Source organism: Neofelis nebulosa, chromosome 2 (genome assembly GCF_028018385.1).
Source record: "Neofelis nebulosa isolate mNeoNeb1 chromosome 2, mNeoNeb1.pri, whole genome shotgun sequence".
In the NCBI taxonomy this organism is placed as follows: Eukaryota; Metazoa; Chordata; class Mammalia; order Carnivora; family Felidae; genus Neofelis; species Neofelis nebulosa.
In genome coordinates, this window is record NC_080783.1 from 159,092,789 (window position 1) to 159,111,064 (window position 18,276).

Sequence of the window (18,276 nt, forward strand, 5' to 3'; positions counted from 1 at the left end):
CAAAACCACATTAGAAACATAACTATAAAAACCTGAAATACATTGACAGCAAAATTATAATTTATTTCTATAACAAATAATTAACTAAAATGTTTACATAGTTATTTTCAAGGACCACAATGGTTGACTGCTTTTTCTTTATCACTGCATAAAATTTGCATCTTAATCTTTTTGCCCTTCATTTCATTCTACATAATAGATGCTTCTTGGTATATAATTGTCATAATCTCTAATACAGATAGCGATCCTTGGTAATCAAATCTAGTGTAACCATTGTAAATGCTTAAATATTTTGAAATGCTATTTAGAAAAATTATTGTGCAAAATTTAACATAAACTGCTGGGTTCTATTGCCCACTCAGGAATTACAAGTATTTCAAATCCCAAAAGTTTAAATGGAACAGTAGTTTGCCATACTTTTATACAGAGGAACCACTGAATAACTTTTTAAACTTAGCATTTTTACAAATTCTACAACAGTAGGTTATTCTGAATTACGATTGATGTTTACTATGTTGAAATTAATATATATTTATCATTTGAAAACCAAATGTGCAAACCCAATTCTGAAATAAAACAGTATTTTAATCTGCAAGCTTTACAAAGAAACTTCCATACTCAAGTTTACAATATCTTCTTTAGAAGAATGAGGCCTAGTTGGAGATATATAGTTGCTGTCCAATATGGCTGCCATTAGCAAGTGATATTATTGGTGGCAAGGGATAGCTTTGATAAGAATAAGGCCTTGAGGTATAAGGAAGCATGCTAGAAGTCCCAGAAGAGAGGGTAGCACTAACAGGAGAAAGATTATATACTGAGCTGCAACAGAAATTGTAGTCTCTTTATTCTCTCCAAATTCTTTTGCATAGTCCAGGCTGAAGATCTTGTGTTCCCTGTCCAAATGAAGTAATGTAAACTGGGCTGACAGTTCCTTTGCATCTTGTAATGTAGTACAGTTTGTCTGGTATAACATGACTCTGGGATCCATTTGCAATAGCAGGAATAACAATTTTATATACAAGAATACTTTCTCATCTTGACTTAGATGAGAAATAAGTAAAAATTCTGGTGGTGCCCAATTATTTTTCTTGCAGTAATAATCCAAATGCATTACTGCAGAATTGAAATGATTGGATTTTAAAGAATACATACTGCTTGGAGTAAGCTTTGTTCCAGGAAAAAATGGATAAGTGCATCTTTCAATTTCAGGGGGGCTTGGGCTATGCTGACTATTGAGACTAGCTAGAAGAGTTGGTGGCTTGCATAGAGTTTTCAGGTGGCTGTCTTCTTTGTTAGCAAACACAATAAGGTTTTCAGAATTAGGGCTAATCTGACCACTAATATGCTGTCTCAATTCTTTATTTACTGGTTTTGCCAGTGTTACCTCCATACTTGCTCCATTAATGCGTTTTCCATTCATAACAGACATAGCAGCCACTGCATCTTCTCAGTTGAAAAAGTGAACAGAAGCCTAATCTCTAAGTTTCTTTACTCGAATATTCAACTGGACCAGGTTTGAATTTGTTGAGTTCTGCTTTGTTTCCTCTGTAGTTAAGATCATTAAATTTCTTACATAAAGAACTTTAGCTCTGTATGGTTTCCTCATCAGCCCAATCTACTTGAATGGTATGGCTCCAGTGTACCTGGAATTAGTTTTCTCCCAGCCATAGCAGTGGCTCTGTGAGATTCATATTCAACAAATGCAAACCATGATTTTTGGTTTCATCAGTTGCACTTGGGTGAACAATGACATCTACAACTCCTTCTGTAACTTTCTTCATTTCGTCCAAAATTTCTTCTTCGTTTCCTTAGGAATAGCTCCAATAAATGACCTGCAATTATCCAAGCTTAAACATGCACAAGTAAACTTACCTCGTCAAATCTCATAATTATTAAGAATTCTGATGGCTAATGGGCTTTTTCTTTTATAGTATACATCACAAAAGCATAACCTCGATTTTCACCACTAATTCCATCAGAAGTCAAAATTCATATATCTTCCCAGCTCTTTCAAATACAGAAACTAACTTATTCATCTTCATACATATCTTAAGGTATTTTTCCTACAAAAACTTCACAGCCTCTAGGTGGAGGTGAACCTTCACAACATGGAGGAGGACAACCAAATTTCCTTTACCTATTCTCCTGAACCATGTTGTAGCCAGTTTTGTTTTTTTTTTTTCATCAAAAAATGCTGCTTTATTCTGAGTACCAGTTCTGACTTCCCTGCGTCCATTTGTTCCGTCTATGTTTTCTTCATAATGGTTGCAGTTCCCCTTTGGGGTTTCAAATGTTGGTGCTAAATCCCTGGGACCAACGACCACAAACCACCACCACCATTTCACAGATCAGTCAGCATATACAAAAGCAGGGGTCACCAGAGAGGGGAGGAGAGCCTACCTTAAACTTTACTTTTTATTCCCTTTTCCTGGCATTAAAATTTGTCATTTCCTGCAAAATCAAGGAAGTACTATTATTTCTATTTATGACATATATGTAATTCATGTAATTTTTCTTAGGAATTTTTCTCTTAAAAGTTTGATATTATTTTAATGGGTAAATTAAATTTTGGGTATGAAAATGTTTTAAATCTGATTCAACTCAGTATCTCTTTATTGAACCCTTACTTGACAGAATTTCCTGTACTTTCAGAATAAATTCTGAGGAGAAGGGAATAAAATTTTTAAAACATCAAACAGGATATATTGAATTAAATGGTCTTTGATTTCAGAAACTTCTAGAAGGTGTTGGTGTAGTTTCAACCCACTTTTCTCCCTCTCTAAAATCTACAGTTCCCAGAACACTATAATTAGAATGGTGATCCAAGATCTTATAAGCTACTAAGTTATCCCAAAGAAATTTAATTATTCTTATTTTAGTAGATTTACTAAGGCAGAAAACTAGACTGAGGCATTACAGAATATATAGAGATTGGCAGTCTTTGGAAAGAGTGCTAAGATGTTTGATCTGTCCTATTGTCAGGCTAAGAATGCTGTGAGATGCCATTTATGAGGCTACTCTGCCTCTTCAGTGGAGTGAACAGGTGAAGAGGGCTAGATGGGTGCTATGAGAACACCAGCTGCTGAATTTTGGACAGCATGGGTCCCAACCAAAAGCCCTAATGGTTGGTAGGTGTCATGAGCATGTGACGAAGGCACACACATGAATTGTCTCTTTCCACAATGTCAGCTTTATTCAATCATAAAGCAAAGCTAATCACAATTATAAAGCAGGTTCAGGATTCCAAACTCAATGACATTTCACCATGTGATTAAACTTGGCTTCTTACACAGCACACAGAGCAGAACATAAGACAAACCACACAACAAAGGTAACAGAAGGGTGTTGGAGTTAATGAACCAAAGGCAAAATCAGTCTGTGGGCGTGCAGTTGAGATAAGGCCTCTGTCTGGTCTGGGTCAGCTCTTGGCACTTAATGCTCATTATGTTCAAGCAGTGAAGGATCTCAGGTCTGTTCAGAGATCAATCGGGCAAAGCCTTCTGCAGCAGCTGCCTTTTTTAAGCAGTCAGACATAGAGGGGTCGCGTCTGTCGAGTCTGAGTTTGCTGCAAAAATCCTCCCCTTTTTAAAGGGGTTTAATCGGTCTTGGGCCCCTGCAGACCTTGTCTGCTTCTGCTTATTATCAGTTCTGGGGTGTCAGCTGATGCTGGTCTTGGTGACATCTTGTAGCTACGGTACCTTTGACTCCTTTCGGCATTGCTTGACACAGGCCCCTGCTCGACCTGAGAGGTTCTATTTTGCTCTCTATGGTAAGAAAGAGATAATAGAAGCAGCAATTGCCCCCACATACCAAAGGTAACTTACTAATGATCCTTATTTAAAATATATACCAAGGGTCGGCAATATTTATTCCAGAAAGATTTTCAACAAGAATTGGAAATTGGGGTTCAAGTTAAGCTTTGGGTTACTAGACGATCCTATCACCTAAATATTTGTACAATATCCATCCAAGAAAGTATTTATCAAGCATCATTAGGGGTCATGTTCTGTGCTGGGTCCTAGAATGTCAGGGCAAGAAAAAGATAAATGTTACCATTGCTATCCCATAGCTTGCTGACTAAAGTGTAATGCAAACAAGTAAACAAAATACTATAACACTGTAATATGCCATGATAGGAGAATATAGGGAACCATGGTAGTATACAGAAAGGGGTACTTAGCTTTTAGTTAAGGAGTCAGAAAAGAAAAGGCATCTACATGAAGTATGAATAGGCATCAGATGGACCAAAAGGAGTTGGGCAGGAAGGAACATTCTGGGCAGGGGTAAAAAGCATATACAAAAGCTCAGAGGAAGATTGTAAAGAATGGTTTTTTTGGAGCATATAAATCTTGGGAAAAATAAACCAAGTCCTGACATACAGGGTTTTGTAAACATTTGAGCTTTATTCTGGATGGAATACAGAGCCATTGAAAGGCTTTCCAACAGAGAAATGATTTGATATGCATTTTAAGACAATGACTTTGGTGGCATTCTGGAGAATAAACTGGAGGGAGATAATACTTGAGAGAATGAGACCAATGGGGAGACTATTGCAGAAGTTTATATTTGAGAAGATGGTAGCCTGTATTTGACAAATGATGGTATTCTTAGTAGCTGGTGCCATTGTATCTGGCACACTAAAGTTATTTATTCTTAACTTTTATAAGATTGAAGTGTTTGTCATTTTTAACTTTGTATTTCCCATTTTATAATTCTTTAAGAAGCCGTTCTTATTTCCTCTTTCTTGTATTTTTGTCAATTATTATGTCTTTGCTGCTTCCTGAATATCCTCCTGAAAATGTCTTTTCTGGTCTTGACACATATGTATCTTCCACCTTTTGTCATTGCGATTTCTTTTTCAAACCTGAGTACAGAGTTAATGATAAAAAGAAGTAATTATGAAGAAGTATAAGTGAATAGATTCTGGTTGCCACAGCTATGGATAGCCTGAGATTTCCTGGAAAGGACAAGTAGAAAAAATTCACTGGTTCTCAGCACTGGAAAGAAACAAAATAGTTTAGAGACAATCAGTGTTCTTAGAGGAGAGAAGGCTTGCTGTAGAGCAATCAATATAGTAGAATTAGAAAAGACCAACATGGATCAACCCCAAAGTGCAAAAAGTAATTAAGGACACAAAAGCACATAATAAATGTCAAGTTCAAAATAGAAGCTGAGAAATTACAGAGTGAAGTTCAGAGTTTAAAAATGACAGAAAAACCAAAGGTGGAAAATGACAAAAAAATTTCATATAAAGCTACCGAAAAGTGCTACAATATTACAGCAATACTACATAGGACAAAAAGGTGAACAACCCAGAAAGGTGGCTAATGGATAGCAAGGGTGACTCATTGACTGAGAGGGTCTTGTAGACATTGATTTAAAAAAATAAAATTAAATGAATTAAAGCACAGTCATGCTAAACAGAGAAATCAACTAAAAATGAAAGAAGTAAAATTGTTCTTTGGAAATGTTACCAGTCAATAGGTGGCAAAGAAATTGAAAATTGGAATTCTCGTATAGGACCAGATATGCTTACTTTTAGGATTGGAGATGTCCAAGGCCTTTAGAAATCCTTTTTTAAAAAGTATGTTACTTTTGTGTGTATTTTGTTCCCAAGTCACCCAAAGTAGGCCATTTTTAATGCTTCCTTGGCTTTCTGTGTGTTATAGTATGACACACCTGTCCCTTACCAGGTAAAATAAAGGAAAACATCAAGAATAAGAAGTATAGACATCCTAGCATAAGAATTTCCAACCTATTAAACTTTGGCAGGGTGGCGAAGGGAGGGAGAATGTGCTTGTTGCTGTGTGAAGTAGAGAGTTGGAGGAATGGGAATTGCTCACTCTGGAAATTCTTTGTCTTATTTCCTTTGGGCTGCTATAACAAAAATATCATAGACTGGGTGGCTTAAACAACAACATTTAGTCCTCACCATTCTGGAGGCTAGAAAGTCCAAGATTTGCCAGAAGCCTGTTTCTTGGCTTCTTGTGGACAGTTGCCTTATAGTTGTGTGTGTGTGTGTGTGTGTGTGTGTGTGTGTGTGTGTGTGTGAGAGAGAGAGAGAGAGAGAGAGAATGAGAGAGGCAGATAGGCAGGCAGACAGACACACACACACACTAATCCCATCATGAGGCCTTCACTCTCATGACCGAATTACCTCTTGAAGGCTATATCTCCAAATACCATCACTTTGGGGATTAGGGTTTCAACATATCAATTTGGAGAGGACTCAAACATTGAGTCCATAGGATTCTCAGAGATAAAATTTTCCAAAGAGAGGGCGATTGTTCTTTTTTAAATTGTACGTTCAAGCCATTGCTTCTGGCCTTTTGGCTAAGACCAAGTGTAATTGTACGTTAAGGGCAGGATTCAAAGAATGTGGGTGCCTGATTGGTTTATGCTCTATTCCCATTATGCTTGGGGAAACAAGGACCATAAAAGGTGGAGTAGATAGTGAAGGTGGTAGCACCTGAGGTTGGACGGGAAGGGAACTGAAATAAATCACAGGAACTGAGGGAATCAATAGAAGGGGAATGCGAAGAGCTGGTCCTTGCAAGGCAAAAGACTCTCAGGCCTCAGGAGGCTGTTGTGGGATTTCCAATTCCATGTAGCTATTATGCATCTGGTTCTGGAAAGACAATGGTTAACTCTGGGATTACTAATTACATCACTTTATTTATTTATTTATTTATTTATTTATTTATTTATTTTATTTTATTTATTTTTTTTAACATTTATTTATTTTTGAGACAGAGAGAGACAGAGCATGAACGGGGGAGGGGCAGAGAGAGAGGGAGACACAGAATCGGAAGCAGGCTCCAGGCTCTGAGCCATCAGCCCAGAGCCTGTCGCGGGGCTCGAACTCACGGACCGCGAGATTGTGACCTGAGCTGAAGTCGGATGCTCAACTGACTGAGCCACCCAGGCTCCCCAATTACATCACTTTAAATGTAATTACATTACTTCAAATGTAACTTTAAAATTTTTCCTTAATTTTATATTTAAACTTTTCTCAAATACACAGAAAGGTTGAAAGAATATTACAATATAAACACATGTATACTAATTACCTTGATTCAACAATTGTTCATATTTTGCCATATTTGCTTCATGTAAGTATGTATATTTTTTCTGAATGCCTTGAAAATAAGCTGCAGATATTGTGATATTTACCATAAATGTTTTATATAACCACAATTTTACCAACACATTTAAGGGAATTAAATATCTAATATATATAATGAAAATAACTAAGTTATCTTCAAATTTTTCCAATTGTCCACATAATTTTTGGATCTCTTTTTTTATATTTATTTTAATGTTTATTTATTTTTGATAGAAAGAGACAGAGCATGAGTGGGGGAGGGGCAGAGAGAGGGAGACACAGAATCTGAAGCAGGCTCCAGGCTCTGAGCTGTCAGCACAGAGCCCGATGCAGGGCTTGAACCAATGGACTGTGAGATCATGACCTGAGCCGAAGTCGGGTGCTCAACCAACTGAGCCACACAGGTGCCCCTGGATCTCTTTTTTAAAAGCCAGGATTCAGATAAGATTCAGAGATTGCATTTGGCTTTTAATTTTTACCAATGTCCTTTAATCTAGAAGTTTCTATTTCTTTTTTTTTTTTTTATAGCTTTTACTTTTTAAAGACATTACAGGACAGTTGTCTTTTGGCTGCTCCCACATTCTTTATTTGTCTAATTGTCCCATATGGTGTTGTTTTCTTAGTTCTTATATTATCTGGATTTCCTGCAAAATGAAAGTAGATCTAAACATTTTTGGCAAGAGTATTGCATAGATGATGTCCTTATTACACATTATGTTACTACAAAAGGTATGTAATGCCAGAGTTTCCACTAAAATTATGTTAAGTTTGATAATTTGTTTCCTATGGTAATGACCAGATTTCTTCATTAAGGCATTTTTTCCCCTTTTTACAATTAGCAAGTACTATATGGGATAATACCCTGAAACTTTGTGAATAACCAACAATCTTTCACCTAAAAGATTTTAGCATCCATCAGTGTTCCTTGCCGGAAACAATTAATATCATTAGCAATGGCAAATGATTTCCTAATTGTGATTTTCTAATTTGTATACAATTTTTTCTATATTTATTAGCTGGCATTTTTCTGTGAAGAATAATTTTCCCTCATTAACTGGTATATAATTGTATTTCTTTCTCAAGAAGCAGGACGTAGTCATTATTTTAAAAAAATGATTATAGCAATTTTGAATATAGAGAAAAACAAACCCTAGCTATAATCTCAACAGTGAGTAAACCAATGTTAACAGTTTGATATGTTTCTTTCCATTCTTCTTTCAAAGCCTCTAAGTGTATATATTACAAACTTTGATATGTAAGTTTTTTTATCCAGGCTTTTATAGTTAGTATTATATCATTATCAATTTACTATGTTGTTAAATATTCTTTAGAGTATTTTTTGCTGGCTGTCTGCCATTTCATAATTAGGATGTGGCGTACTTTATTTCCCTGTTCCCTTACAACCAGGGGACTATATATCCTGGTTTGTCCAGGGAAGTTCTTATTTATGACTGTTGTTTTGCAAAATTATTAAAGCACCCCCCTGTACTCCCAGAGTCATATCAGTTTGGAAGACAAATTATATATCACCCTATCATCACTGTACCTACAATTGACCATTTGCATTTTCAAATTTTCTAATCTATTTATTCTTACATAAATCTTCGGATGCATTTATTATTACTTCATGAGGATAAATTTCTAAAAGTGAAGTGACTGGATCAAAGTATATGAAGATTTTTAAGGTTCTGTCTCAAAATTGCCTTATTTGTATTTCTGTTAAGTAAGTAAAATACCGTACTGTTAAGTTGGACTCAACAAATTTATCTGCTTCCAACTTTGAATACTTTATTCCCTTTAAGAAGAGTTTCTCAACATTGGCACTATTAACATTTTAGCATTTAGTACTATTTACAGAAAATTCTTTTTGTAGTAATAGCACCTTTGGCTTTTACCCACTACTTGTCAATAGCACCCCACCCCAGTTGTGACAATCAGTAAAATCTCTAGATATTGCCAAATGCCCTCTGGAAGGCAAAATAGCTCTCAGTTGAGAATCACTGGCTTAGAAATAATACTTGTATAGAGGAGTAATAGCAGCATACTCCTTACCTAGCTTATTTGTCTTAAGCTATGAGTTTTTGATAAAGAATTGCTTATTTAGCCTACTGGCAATGGTAAATGGTAAAAGTATCTTGTTCAAGATTACATGACCAAAAATGACTGAATAGGAATTTGAACCTAGGTCTGTCTTCAAAGTCTTATTCACAAGACTGAAGGCTCATGTAAATACTGGCATCATGTATCCACATTGCTAAACAGGCAAACAATGGGAAAATAAGTATTTTCTCTCTGATGAGTTTTTTTTTTAAGTTTATTTACTTATTTTATACACACAAGAGAAAGAGAGCACACACCAGCAGGGAGAGGGGCAGAGAGAGAGGGAGAGAGACTCTCAAGCAATATCCATGCTGTTAGCATGGAGCCTGACTAGGGGCTCGATCTCACAAACTGTGAAATCATGACCTGAGCTGAAATTAAGAGTTGGACGCTTAACTGACTGAGCCACCCAGGGGCCCCTGGTGAGTTTTTGGTAATCACTTGGGATCTATTTGATTGTTACCAAGGTAATTCGTATTTATTTTTATCATCTGTAAATGGGATCGGCTGTGTGAAATCAATGTATAGAAACACGTACTTTAGGTCCTGGCACATAGTGTATGCTCAATATGTACTGGTTTCCACCTATACTTGCATTGGGTTATCATATCCATTTGCTAATGGGTTTGTGCAGGGCTTAAAGGAGAAACAACTGAAGGAGGACTGATTACCTTTCCCTCTTTCTACTTTCAAAAGCTGCTCTCTCTGCTTTCCCTCAATGTTGATGACCCGCACATTGAAGAAGGGAACAGAAGTCAAACAGACTCCAGGGCATTGACATGTGAAGGAAACACAATTTAAATCACTGAAAGAAGTCTTGATCCCTCTTTTTATCTACTGTTTCAAAAGCTGTTTGTTCAGAATAAGAAAGGCATCTTCAAAGAGTACACTGCATATGTGGTTTAGTTCTGGCTTGTTTGGGGACAAGTTCTAACTCAACAAAAGAATAGTGAGCGGGGAGAGTATCACCCACAGTTTCTTGCCAGAGTCAGTCCACCACTACTGCCAATTACTGCCTGAGTGATGACGGGATGGCAGAATGAATCTGGCCGACTCTTCTTTCCTAACACAGGAGAATGAGGTTTGGCTGAAGTTTAGCAGCTAAACTCAACTTAGAACTTTAACTATGATGATTTCATGAAGCATGGCTGGACTAAAACTTGTTCCATTTAGGTTTCTCTTATTCTAAATAGCGGACATTGCTGATTGTGGAGGTTCTTGAAAGGAAAACAGAGAGGCACTATGACAGAAGCACTTTTTCCATAGAAGATACTAGACCAGGAAAGAAAAGAGACTGGATGTGAGATACAGAGACTTCTCATCTCTTCTTAATCTATTCTTAACCTCAAAGTATGATACTTTATGCTGTATAGTACTCTGTGATGTTTCATACGTTTTTGGAAACATTAGCTCTTTGACCGTTACAATGCAACCTCAAGAGGCAAGTCAGGCAGAACATCCACATTTCAGAAGAAGAAATGAAACATGGAGAAGTTGTGGTTTTCCCCGGTTGTAAAGAATTAGAGGTGACAGGGGATCCTTGATACCTACATCAGTGTTGTCTGCACTCCACCCCAGTGCTTATATATTTCCAGAGCCTATGCCATTTCTCTGCTCTTAGACATTTTTTTCTGGCTTTTTAAACTAGTCCATTTGTGAATAGGTTTTAAAAGAGTGATTATGTGGTTGCCTTCCTCCAACTTTAGTGCAACATTCCAGAGTGCGTGTACCGTGTTGTCTGAAATTTGCGTGCTACCTCTACTCTCTACTTTTATGCTTTCCTCTTTTGTGTCCTTGTGTAAGGCTGAGCAGAGTTTATTGCTGTACATAGACCACATTTTGAATTTATGATAACTTTTCTGTTAATGGGTTTGATATTATTGTGTTTCAACTTCTGTGACCCTATGTCAGGACAACTCAGCTTGGGGATATATTGCTGAGTTGTAATTTTAAAACTCTGGCCCTTCTCCCTGTCAAACAAACTTGAACATATAACACCGCTGTCTTAAATAGGACAGAGTTTTCTTTTTCAGTAAATAATGGATATTTGAAAAACAGTGTATGCTTAAAATAGCATGCATGCTCCAGGTACCTGGGTGGCTCAGTCAGTTGGGCATCCGACTTCAGCTCAGGTCATGATCTCACTGCTTGTGAGTTTGAGCTCCGCAATGAGCTCTCTGCTGACAGCTCAGAGCCTGGAGCCTGCTTCAGATTCTGTGTTTCCCTATTTCTCTGCCCCTCTCCAGCTCTACTCTCTCTCTCAAAAACAAATACACATTAAAAAAAATAGCATGCATGCTCTTTTTTCTCCCCCTCTCTCCATCCTTCTCCCTTTTAGATTGGTCATAATATATGAAAGCATAATACAAAGTGGGCAATGATCTCTTTTAGTTATCATGGTGCTATTTTTAAAAAATCTAATCATACTTTGTTTACTAGATATAAAATAATAACACCAAGCACTTGTGTCTGAGTTACTTTAAAAAATTTTAATTCCAGTAGAGTTAACATGCAGTGTTATATTAGTTTTAGGTGTATAGTACAGTGATTCAACACTGTATTGTATACATTACCTGTTTCACCCATCCCCCTATGCTGCCCATCTCCCCTCTGGTAAACATCAGTGTGTTCTCTATAAGTAAGAGTCTGTTTTTTTGGTTTGTCTCTTTATTTTTCTTTGTTCTTTTTGTTTCTTCAATTCCACATTTGAGTGAAGTCACATAGTATTTGTCTTTCTCTGAATAACTAGATCCACCCATGTTGTTGTAAATGGCAAGATTTCATGCTTTTTTATGGCTGAGAAATATTCCATTTGACATATATACCACATCTTCCTTATCCATTCATGTATCAGTGGATACTCAGACTGCTTCCATAATTTGGCTATTGGAAATAATGCTGTAGTAAACATAGGGGTGCCATGTATATTTTCAGATCATGGTGCTATTTTAATTTCTAACTTAACTCTTTCATTTTATGAGTCTTTCAGACCCAAGTTATCTTCTGTCCTTCAATTTCAGCCACTTGAAATTCTCAGTGTTTTATTTCTCCTTCCCTTTCTCTCATTTCCTTATTCTATTATCCCCATCCATCCATCCATCCATCCATCCATCCATCCATTTCTATCTCTTAGTAGAGAGAGCCCATGTTTAGTATTCATAAAAGCCAAAGCAGAACAATTTCAGAATTTAAAGTTTAAAGGCATTCTTAAATTAAGCAAGATTAAGTGAGTTTGAAATTAATCTGCTCACTCCTATTTTGAAATTGTTTCATCATAACAATATTTTTATCCCTTAAGTATAATCCTATAACCAAGTTCTCTTAATATGTAGGATTTTATGTATTATTAAAAACTAAGAAGTCTTTGCTTAAGAAGTTGAAATTTAAAGTCGAAAATAGAGTATGAAATTTAAAGAATTTAAGTTTATAGAGTTTAAATTTATAGCACTTAAAGTTAAAATTTAGAGTGTAGATAAAAATGGCTTTCAGTGGCCATCCTGATATGTTGCAGTAATTGATCTTATGATTTCAGTGGCTGGGCCATTTTAATGTCTCCCCACCCCACCCCACCCCACCCCACCCCACCCCACCATATGATGGAGCCAGTCCTGCTAGCATCATGCATCATGACCCTCCATCTTTGGCATTTTCACCAATTGCCTCGAGATTATCTCACACTCTAGTCTCTGAAGGAAATTAACAGATTGCCAGAGAGTTTCAGCAATCCAAAGAAATGTCTTACTTTCTCAGGGAAAACCCTACCTACCAATTTCCATCTTACAAAAGGCATTATGATGAATTTAGATAACTTGGAGCTAAGTGATTAGAGAGTTATTACATTACAAGGGCATCTTATTTTTAGGAGAGGATGGTCAGTCAGAGTCATGTAAACTTAAGGAAGTAAGAAGTAACAGCTTCCTCATCCAAAAGTTTTTTGTTTGTGAAATGCTGCATATTTTCCAATATAAAATAGGTTTTCCTATGTTTTATTATGGAAAAATTTGTGTGTGTATTGGGGAAGGGTGTACAAATAATAGTGTAGTAAATCCAGAAGGTAACCTAGTTTGCAAGCTAAGAAATATATCTTATTCCCACTTTTTGTACTAAAGTTTTCTCTATTGTCTTTTGTTGAAATATGATGAGAAAAGAAAAAAGAAAATTTAAGGAAATATCCAGAGCTACACCCCTGAAGGCCTGTTTGTGGGTTCAAATTGAAAAAAAAAACTTGTAATGAAATAATCTTTACTAATATTTAAAATATCTAAATATCTTAAACAGTTTTATTGAGATGTACTTTCATTTTATATAATTCTGTTTAAAGTATACAATTTAATGGTTAGAGCATATTTACAGTATTGTGTAACCATCACTATAATCTAATTTTGGAATACTTTCACCTCACCAATAAGAAATCTCTTTAGCATTCACTCCCTATCCCCTAGTCCTAGGCAACCACTAATCTGTCTTCTTTATTGATTTGCCTTTTCTGGACATCTTACATAAATAGAATCATATAATATGTGCTTTTTTGGAGATTGACTTCTTTTACCAATAAGTTCTTGTGGTTATAGAAGATAATTGTTTTATAATTTTTAACATACAACTTTTTAAAGAAGAAAATGTCACTTCTATCAAATAACCCCTAAGAAAACAACTTTCAGTCATTTTTGTTTGTTTATTTCCAGTCTTCTTCTGTTTCTTATTTTATTCCTTAATTTATTTAGAAACATTTACTACATAATATGGATCAATCACAGTGCTGGGTGCTGGGCATATTGAAGTATAGAAGACAAGCAGTTTAAGAGTTGTTAATAGAATATGTAATAACCATTGCAGTGAGAGCTACAAATGAGAAGTATAGGCTGCTGTCCTGCACAATGTGGACATAATTTAGTTTTTCTAAAGAAATTATTTAATATATGCCTATGTGTATGTATTTTAAATAATTGGGATCCTATGACATAAAATTTAGTATATTTTTTCTCAAAGCTATATTATGAATATTTCCCCATTTCTTTAAGTACTCTTTGAGAATGCTTTTTTTTAATGAGTCCATAATTTTCTACTGGATGGATATATCAAATTTATTGGAAATTGGAACATTTCCTGGAAATTCAACTGCTCACAAGTGGCATTCATCCTGAGGTTTATAATGACAAAAATCTCACGTGTGAAAGCATATGAATTTATAACCAAGGACTACCAATTACTTTCTCTTACTTATGTGTTCCCTGTACCATTTTGCTTCAAAATGTCTCTAGAATCAGGACTTAGGGTTTATGGTTCCTGGATAAAAAAAGGTAGTTATAACACTCTTTAATAACCTCTCTCTCTGTCACTGCTTCAAAATATTTGGGAAATCTTAGAGAATTAAAATAGAAGGAATGGTAAAATGACTGCTGAACTCTCATGGCTCTTCTGGACTCCAAACTGAGAGCTCTTTTTAGACTTAGTATAGATATTTAGCTGATTGTGGGGAACTTAGGGATAGGAACAGATATTGTTGAAAATAATCCACAATTGTTGATGTTTGGAAAGTATTTTCTTTGATATTTATTTATGAGTTTATTTGTTTTTTATTTTTTCTTTTCTAATTTTTTGTTGTTCTTGTTTTGGTATATTTCTGTGTGCCCCCACCTTGTTTTGTATGACCTTCTATTTATCTGCAGTCATCTTTTTTGTGTGCAGCTCAGACCTATTGTCAGATGTCTCATTGGGGTTATAGTCATCCAAACATAAATCTTCTTTTTTGGTGTCTTGCTTTTCTCCTACCCTTTTTGTGTTGCCATTTTCTTCCCCACTTTTGCCTTCCTTCTTTTGTTTTCTTGAGCTATTTGCCCCACTTCTGTTCCTCTTTGACTTTCTTGGTCATAAGTTCTCTTTTACACTCAGTGTTATGGCTGCTTCTTTTCATTCTAATGTGCTTTGTTATTCTGTGCTGGCTTTCTCTCTTTCTTAGTGTATTTAATATGTGTTTCACCTTGGCTCTGCTCATTTGTGCTTCTGAATTGCTGCAGTAGCTTCCCACATATCCTATGTAGACTCAGGGAAAGGAAAGGGAAAAGACAGCTGCTCTAGTCACTAATGAAACAACACCTCCAAATGCAGATTCACTTAGAAAAGGTACAAACTGAAGAAGGAAATTTCCCTAACATGTTTCTCCCAGTTAAGAAGTTTTAAGTGCCTGGTTGGTTAAGCATCCAACTCTCGATCTCAGCTCAGGTCTTGATTTCTGGGTTGGGAGTTCAAGCCCCACATTGGGCCCATGCTGGACCTGGAGCCTACTTCAAAAAAAAAAAAAAAAAAAGAATTTCTCTTATTGGAGACCAGGATGTCCATCTTGCCATTATTATTCAACATAGTATTGGAAAAATCCAAATCGGCCAGGGAGGTCAAACTTTCACTATTCACAGATGGCATGATGCTCTATATGGAAAACCCAAAAGATTCCACCAAAAAACTGCTAGAACTAATTCATGAGTTCAGCAAAGTTGCAGGATATAAAATCAATGCACAGAAATCAGTTGCATTCCTATACACCAACAATGAAGCAACAGAAAGTGAAATCAAGGAATCAATCCATTTACAATTGCACCAAAACCCATAAAATACCTACGAATAAATCTAACCAAAGAGGTGAAAAATCTATACACTGAAAACTATAGAAAGCTTATGAAAGAAATTGAAGAAGACACCAACAAAACCTGGGAAAATATTCCACACTCCTGGATAGGAAGAACAAATATTGTAAATTGGTGTAGCCACTATGGAAATGACCTAACAATTCCACTCCTAAGTATTTATCCAAAGAAAACAAAAACACTAATTTGAGAAGACATATGCACTCTTTTTTAAAATGTTTTTTTAAAAATGTTTGTTTATTTTTGAAGGAGAGAGATACAGTGAGTGGGGGAGGAGCAGAGAGAGAGGAAGACACAGAGTCCAAAGCAGGCTCCAGGCTCTGAGCACAGAGCTTGATGCAGGACTGCAACTCACAAATTGTGAGATCATGACCTGAACCTAAGTTGGACACTCAACCGACCAAGCCGCCCAGGTGCCCCTAAACATATGGCACTTTTATGTATATTGCAGCATTATTTGCAGTAGGCAAGATATGGAAGCAATCTAGGTGTCCATCGATAGATAAATGAATGTGTATATATGTGTGTTTGTATACATGAGTACATATACACATATGTAAATATACACACATACATATGTACACAATGGCTTTACTTAGCCATAAAAAGAGTGAAATCTTGCCATTTGCAACAGCATAGGTAGACTAGGGGCTACTGTGCTAAGGGAAATAAATCAGCTAGAGAAAGACAAATACTATATGATTTCACTTATACATGGAATCTAGGAAACATAACAAATGAACAAAACAAAAAAGAAACCGACTTATAGATACAGAGAACGAACTGATGGTTGCTAGAGGGGAGGGGTTGGATGAAATAGGTGAAGGGGTTAAGAGGTATAATCTTCCAGTTATAAAATAAATAAGTCATGGGAATGTAATGTACAACATGAAGAATATAGTCAATAATATTGTTAACAACTGGTGACAGATAATAACTGGACTTACTGTAGTGACCATTTCATAATATATCTAAATATTGATTCACAATGTTGTACACTCAAAAATAATACAATACAATGTTAATTATTCTTTTTTAATATTTATTTTTAACATTATGTTTTAAATTCCAGTATAGTTAACATATAGTTAACATAATTCCAGTATAGTTAATATTATGTTTAAATTCCAGCATATATTAGTTTATAACATACAGTTATATTAGGTTGTATATTAATTGTTTTTTAATAAAAAAATGTTCTCTGGCTTGAGTCCAGAGATTCCTCATTGTTTTCAACAGCCTTTAAAAATAGTCTGGCCCTCCAAATATGATTATAAATCATCATATAAATATGATTATCTATGGAGTCATACCCAATTCTTCCCATGAACATAACTATTTTAGAGACTTGTAATGAGGGAGATATTCTAAGAAGCTTCTTTGAGCCACTTTGAAATAGGTTTTAAGATTTTCATATTCATGATATGCTTCAATACTCCATATGACAGGAAGTTTCAAGCAGTCTTACTCTAGCTTGCAAGAAAAGGGTCAAAGAGTCAATTTTTAAAATTTTTTTTTCAACGTTTTTTATTTATTTTTGGGACAGAGAGAGACAGAGCATGAACGGGGGAGGGGCAGAGAGAAAGAGGGAGACACAGAATCGGAAACAGGCTCCAGGCTGCGAGCCATCAGCCCAGAGCCTGACGCGGGGCTGGAACTCACGGACCGCGAGATCGTGACCTGGCTGAAGTCGGACGCTTAACCGACTGCGCCACCCAGGCGCCCCAAAGAGTCAATTTGACAGAACTTATTGTGGGGCTACTATAATACTGTATCCTATGCTGGATGCTGGAAACTTCTAGGGGAGTAGGCATATGTAGTACCTGACCTGGTCATAGTCTAACACAGAACTCACATTCATCTATCAGTTCATTCATTTATTTATGCCACATAAATGAACAGTTTTAGGCCTTGATTTAACTAGTTCACAGCCAAACTGTTGCTTATTACCCATGGGAACTCATGCTTTAGATAAGGAACTCACATGTTACATATAAAAAGAATGATATGTAAAACCATTGCATTCCATGCTATGTAATATTTCATATTGATACAACATTTCAGATTTTGGATTAATACAAAATTTTTGAAATAACCAAGAGCTTTTCATAGGAGCCCTAACTATTATACTTGGACCAGATAATTTCTTTTTTTTTTTTAATTTTAATGTTTTTATTTATTTTTGAGACAGAGAGAGACAGAGCATGAGCAGGGGAGGGGCAGAGAGAGAGGGAGACACAGAATCCAAAGCAGGCTCCAGGCCCTGAGCTGTTAGCACAGCTGTTAGCCTGACGCTGGGCTCGAACTCACAGACCATGAGATCATGACCTGAGCTGAAGTCGGATGCCCAGCCACCTGAGCCACCCAGGCACCCCTGGACCAGATAATTTCTAAGACTCCTTTCAGTTATTTAAAATAAAGTTTTCTGAT

The 18,276-nt window shown here is 36.1% G+C and overlaps 1 protein-coding gene and 1 pseudogene across 6 annotated transcripts in view; one reads left to right on the top strand and one right to left on the bottom strand.

The window, feature by feature from the left end:
- SLC44A5 (solute carrier family 44 member 5) overlaps positions 1-18,276 on the top strand; it is a 370,056-nt gene that overhangs the window by 66,291 nt on the left and 285,489 nt on the right. Inside the window, exon 1 of one of the 6 annotated variants that reach the window (XM_058716939.1) lies at positions 7,816-7,834. The exons of the other annotated variants lie outside the window; for them this stretch is intronic. The gene's annotated coding sequence lies outside the window, so the exon portion shown is untranslated. Of the gene's footprint in view, positions 1-7,815; positions 7,835-18,276 lie in introns of those variants that run through there. 6 annotated transcript variants of the gene reach the window in all.
- On the bottom strand, positions 843-6,186 carry LOC131501656 (probable RNA-binding protein 46; annotated as a pseudogene).